Consider the following 6,376-nt stretch of genomic DNA (forward strand, 5'->3'; position numbering starts at 1 on the left):
CAGATGTTAATGGATGATCACTGATGCTTGAATCCAGTCATACAATTTCACAAATGGAAATTGTACCATCTTTGTCTTTTTTGTTTGCCCCCCTCCAAATATTCTGACAGCTTGCTGCCAATGTACAGATGATGGGAAAAGATGCCAGCCACTGGGAACCCTTCATGACTTTCATTGCAATAATAATGTTTTAGATTTGCTGGCTTTGGGATGATCCTGAAGAAACCCAAAGTGCATCAAAGAAAATGGCCTGATTTCTAGGTTTCTCTACTATGCTCCTTGGCATTTACAAAGAGACATAAAAGAGTGTTGCATGAGACGTGACCAGAAAGCAGGTTGGCACGGTGAGTTAAGGGCTTGGCATGGTGAGTGAAGGGCCACAGCCGCCACTGAAACACAGCTGCTAAAAGGAGCACAGCACAGCAGGTGTTGCATGCCACCTCCACTGCTAACCTACAGTTGCCAGGAGAAGATTTCCATGTGAAACTGTAGAGAAAATGCTAGGGAAAGAGACAGAATTAAGACAGCACAATCTTTCCTTAGGCTAAAATGGACCATAGGAGCTTTTATTTGAGGTGTGTGTCTGTGTGTGCTTTCCAGCTGGGAGGAAAAATGTACTGCAAACTGCAAGTATTCAAGGATCGGGACTTTACCCCAGAGCCTGAATTTTTTTTTTTTTACAATAATTTTTATTCAAATTTTCATAAAACATACAAAACAAAATCATAAAACATTCAGAGACAAAAAACAAAACAAAACAAAAATGATTAAACAAAAAAATAAAATGTTGACTTCCCATTTGTCACAGATCAAATCAGTTATAGGTCTACAATATATAACAATCCTGTCTCTTAAATTATATTATAAAATCACTTTCCTCCAGTAGTTATCTTAATTAATCATCAAATCTCATAAACATTACTTTATTCTTTCCACAAAAAGTCAAAGAGAGGTTTCAATTCTTTAAGAAATATATCTATCAATTTTTCTCCAAATAAACATGTCGATTAATCCATCTCGTTAATAATAATAATAATCTTATTGTCATAACCATAGTCCAAATAAACATATCGATTAATCCATCTCATCAAAATCTGTTAGGTCCAATAATTTCAATAGCCATTATTCCATTATTCCTATTAATTCCATCTTCCATCTTCAATAGTCCTGTTAAGTCCAGTAATTTCAGTGTCCAATCTTCCATTATCAGTATTCCATAATAATCTTGCTGTCATAGCCATAGTCATATAATAAGAGTCTGATGGGAATTTCCTCCCTCCCAAATATTTTCTTGCCATCAATTCTGAATAAGTTGCTGAAATATTGTTGTAAAGTCATATCTCTGTTCTTCTTTTTTACAAAATGCACTAGTTCATCTCTTGAGAGTTTTTCCATTGTCACATGGCTGCTATTAGTTCCATAGATTTTCTCTATATCAAGCTCCATCACGTCATTCCAGTCCAGAAGATTATCCAAGCCATTGATAACTTTATCTCTAATATCTTCATTAATTTCTTCAGAGATAACGTTAAATTCCAAACAGTAGATTTTATTTCTAATATCCATAAACTCCAGAACTTTTTCCAATTCCACATTTGTTCCAATCTCCAGGGCTTGTATCTTCCCTTTATTTTTTCTTTTCTCATCTCTGATCTCATTCTCCTCTCTCACAGGATCCCCTATTTCTTTAAGCTCCTGCGTCATTTTGCTCAGTTCAATTTTCAGCTCCTTACTGCCCTGTCGCAGGGTTTGTTTCGTTATCTCAATCTCATCCATTATTTTCTGAAACATAATTACTTCCAGATTCTCAGCCACTTTCTTGATTGCCATTTTTTAAAACCACGAAAACAAAGCAAAACAAAAATAAAGAAGAACCACTTCTTATTTCAGCAACAATTGGGTTAATATTCCAGGCTTGATGACATCACAGTATAAACAGAGCAGCCTGCCTTATCTCTCTATGTTCAAGAATACAAAACAAATTTAGTTCCCAGCATCAAAACAGTTAGTGGCGTCGTGAAGAAGCAGATTCGTCAAAATAAAATAGACCAAAAAGAGAATAGTCCCAGACAATATAATGTTCCTCGGAATAGAAATCCCTCTTCTGTGTATATCTTTAGAATGCACTTCCAGGACAGCTTTTTGCAATAGAGACAGAGATAAGCTGTTAATTTCGTGAATAACAGAGAAGAGTTATAACTCACCCAGAAGCTCTTTAAAGCTGATTAAATTGACAAATCTCTTTTTGCTGCAACAATTTAAACCAAGTAAAAAAAATAATAGAAAGAAGGGTGCTTGCCTGTTAGTCTGTTTTCTCTTTGAAGAAAAGATAAACGTATCGCATTAAACAGATAGAGCTTGTTCGGAAGTCCGTCTGGCATTGCTGGCTGGACCTTTTCTCATAAATTAATGAAATCCAGTCCTCCCAACAAAAACAGGCTTTTGAGGTTGATCTCTACGTTTCTCCCTGCCCGGGAGAAATTTCATCAGTCAAAAAAAAAAAATGTTCTGACTGATTTATATCTGAATAAGCTTCTTTTGAGGCGGGAGCCCGTCTCAAAAGCAGGCACAAGCGAAGTCACCCTTCCCGGAAGTCCCCCAGAGCCTGAATTTTAAAAGAAAAGTGCATGCACACAGGTCTGTCTGCACACCCAACCTGTGTGCGTGATCTTCAAAATGTGGTACTAGGACCAAGGCAAGTTTTGAACATGGACGAGTAAATCCATATGGCAACTGGCCCAAGCTGAAGTGGTCCTGCAATTGCTTAAGCACTTATTTTATTTATCTAGTTTTATGAGTACATTTATATAGCACCTTTCCTTCAAGGAGCTCAAGGTGGTGTACACGATTAGGCCTCTCCTCATTTTGTCCTCACAACAACCTTGTTTGGTAGGTTAGGTTGAGAGACAGTGACTTTTATCCTGGTAGGCAGCCAAAAAAACCCAACGCTTTCAGATGGCTTACAGGTGTCAAGACAGCCAATCTCTGCTATCAGGCTCACAATCTAAATGACAAAAGAAAAAGCGATTAGGGAGAAGAAGGAGGGGGGGAAGTAAAGTTAGGCTGCAGTCCTAACCCCACTTACTTGGGACTAACCCCCCGCCCCTTTGAATTCGATAGGGATTTCTTTGGAGAAGAAATGGTAAGGTACTTAGTTAAAATTCATCTATTAATGAATAATAATTCATTATTATTAATCTAGTTATGTGAATTACCTCTCATTCCTCAATTTAGCAACACAGAGGGAATCCATCCGCAAAGTCCCTGTTGAGGCTGACAAGTTGTCCTGGTGAAGATGCAACCATATGCAGAACAATTGCTGGGACTCAGCAACTTTAGACTTTCCCAAAATTGTTCAGCTGAGGGTATTTTCAAACGTGAGATGCGACTGAGCTTGTCTAACATAAAATCATTTTAGAGTGAAATATAAAATCTACACCTGGGTAGATGACTGTATATTCAATTTGTCTTCTGTCATCTTTTTAACAGCATTCATTCTTTCCTCAGACAGCATGAGAGAGAGGTTCAAAGGCACTTTTTAGTTTTACATGTGGAAACAAAGGGATTACTGGATGATAAAAGTACACTTTTTAAAAAATCGTTGTGCAGCATTCACTGGATGGGCCTTTTGTGGGGATATTGCAAATTCCAAGGACTGTGACTATAATCGTATTATTGTGAACTTGGAAACCTTTTTCTCCCGTGCAGAGAGGAACCATTGGGGGAGATTTTCGAGAGGGGAATTAGCAATCAGGTAAAGGGCTAAGTGTCCTCTCTTTTTTGCTGCTTCTCTACTCTTCATTGTTCCTGCCCTATCTGGAATTTCCTGCTTTGATTTGCCACTGAAAGACTGTTACATGCATTTGTAATGAATACTTTGGGACTTGGAATAAAATGTTGACAAACTTTCAGAAGAAACAAATAAAATAAAGTGTATATTTGCAATTTTTTTCTTTAAAAAAACAACAGCCTTACTCTTGTAGCAACCTCAGTGATAATTTTTTTTCTTTGGGTTCATTTGCGTCCATAGCCTCATGCAGTCACTTCCAAACTGCACTTCTATGATCCTAGAATTACAGAGCTGGAAGGGTCTTTAGAAGTCATCTAGACCAACTTCCTGCTCAGCACATGATCTGCAATGCAGGATGCAACTACAGCATCCTGACAAATGGCCATCCAGCCTCTGCTGAAATACCTGTAGGAAAGGGAAGCCCACCACCTCCCAAGGCAGCCTGTTCCACTGTCAAGCAGCACTTAACCCATAGAAAGCTTCTCTCAATGCTTAGTCAAAATTTGCTTCCCTAATTAGACAGTGTTTTTTCCTGAATTGCATACTTTTCCCCTGCTCTTCTTCTTGTCTGTAGACTTTCAGATTCATGTAACTATCTACCTATTTTCTTGAAATGCACAGATGTGTGTTGTTTACTTCTAAATATTCCTGCCTGGGAAGACAGAACTAGCTACTCCTTATTTTAGAAACAGCAGCACAGACAACTTATCACAGGTTTCCTAAGGAACCCACCAACAGATCTTCAGGTAATAATCTGAAGTTTCTTCAGCAAGAGAGCTAGTGCTCTCGTCAGTCCCATGACATAATCAGAAAGAAAAGTCTCATTATGAATAATATAGCCAAAAATAGCACTTGTTTCATGTTTTCTGAAAACCTTTTGTCCTCTACACTCAAGGACTTAGAGCTCCTTCTTGAATGAGGCAGTCCACATAGTGCTGGGAGTGATTAGGCCAGCAGGAACCAAAGAGTCATGGTAGAGGGATTTTGCATTCAGCACATACCAAATCAGTTAAGCAGAAAAGAACAAGTGTGTGATGAGAAGGAAAAAACACCTCTTCCTCCTCGTGGATTGCAATGAGCTTTGCTCCTTGTCACTGAAGTGCCACCAGAAGGCTTTGAACTGCAAATACAGTTCCATGCAGGGTACACTTGTCTTTCTATGTACTTTGTTCCTTATGTCTAACTTTTTTGTGCACTGTGAAGGAATGGACAGGACTAATTTCCTCCTCTGTTCTAGATATGTACTTAACACAAAGAGGACAAGGACTAATCTATTATTTTATTTATTTTTATTTTATTTCATTTTTAAACCGCCCATAGCGAATAGCTCTCTGGGCGGTGTACAAAAGATTAAAAGTACAGAAATACAAAATATCACAATAAATAAACTGAAACAAAGTGATTTAAAATTGTAACATTAAATGCATTAAAATGCCTGGGAGCATAGCCAGGTCTTAACCTGGCGCCGAAAAGATAGAAGCGTCGGCGCCAGGCGTATTTCTTCGGGGAGGCTATTCCACAATTCGGGGGCCACTACAGAAAAGGCCCTAGATCGAGTAACTGTCCTCCGGGCTTCCCGATGGGTTGGTACCCGGAGGAGGGCCTTAGACGCTGAGCGAAGTGACCGGGTCGGTTCATAGCGGGAGAGGCGTTCCACAAGATACTGCGGTCCCACGCCGTGTAAGGCTTTATAGGTCAAAACCAGCACCTTGAATCTGGCTCGGAAGCAAATAGGTAGCCAGTGCAAACGGGCCAGAACAGGTGTTATATGCGCTGACCGGCTGGTCCTCGTCAGCAGTCTGGCTGCTGCGTTTTGCACTAGCTGAAGCTTCCAAACTGTCTTCAAGGGTAGCCCTACGTAGAGCGCATTACAGTAATCCAACCTAGAAGTTACCAGAGCATGAACAACTGAGGCGAGGTCATCCCTGTCCAGATAGGGGCGTAGCTGGGCTACCAACCGAAGGTGGTAGAATGCATTCCTTGCCACCGTGGCCACTTGTGCCTCCAGAGACAAGGAAGGATCGAAAAGAACCCCAAGACTACGAACCTGTTCCTTCAAGGGGAGTGTAACCCCATCTAGAACAGGGTAAGCATCCACCATCTGGGCAGGGAAGGCATTCACCAACAGTGTCTCAGTCTTGTCTGGATTGAGTCTCAGTTTATTAGCTCTCATCCAGTCCATTATCGCGGTCAGGCAGTGATTCAGCACATCCACAGACTCACCTGTAGAAGATGAAAAGGAGAAATAGAGCTGCGTGTCATCAGCGTACTGGTGGCAACGCACTCCAAAACTCCTGATGACGGCACCCAGAGGCTGCATGTAGATGTTAAAAAGCATGGGGGACAAAACCGACCCCTGAGGGACTCCACAATGGAGAGTCCAAGGAGTCGAGCAATGTTCCCCAAGTACTACCTTCTGGTGACGATCCGCCAAGTAGGAGTGGAACCACTGCCAAGCAGTGCCTCCAACTCCCAACTCCGCGAGTCTCCCCAGAAGGATACCATGGTCGATGGTATCAAACGCCGCTGAGAGATCAAGGAGAATCAACAGAGTCACACTCCCTGTGTCCCTCTCCCGACAAAGGT

This window comes from Rhineura floridana, chromosome 8 (genome assembly GCF_030035675.1).
Source record: "Rhineura floridana isolate rRhiFlo1 chromosome 8, rRhiFlo1.hap2, whole genome shotgun sequence".
Lineage (NCBI taxonomy): Eukaryota > Metazoa > Chordata > Lepidosauria > Squamata > Rhineuridae > Rhineura > Rhineura floridana.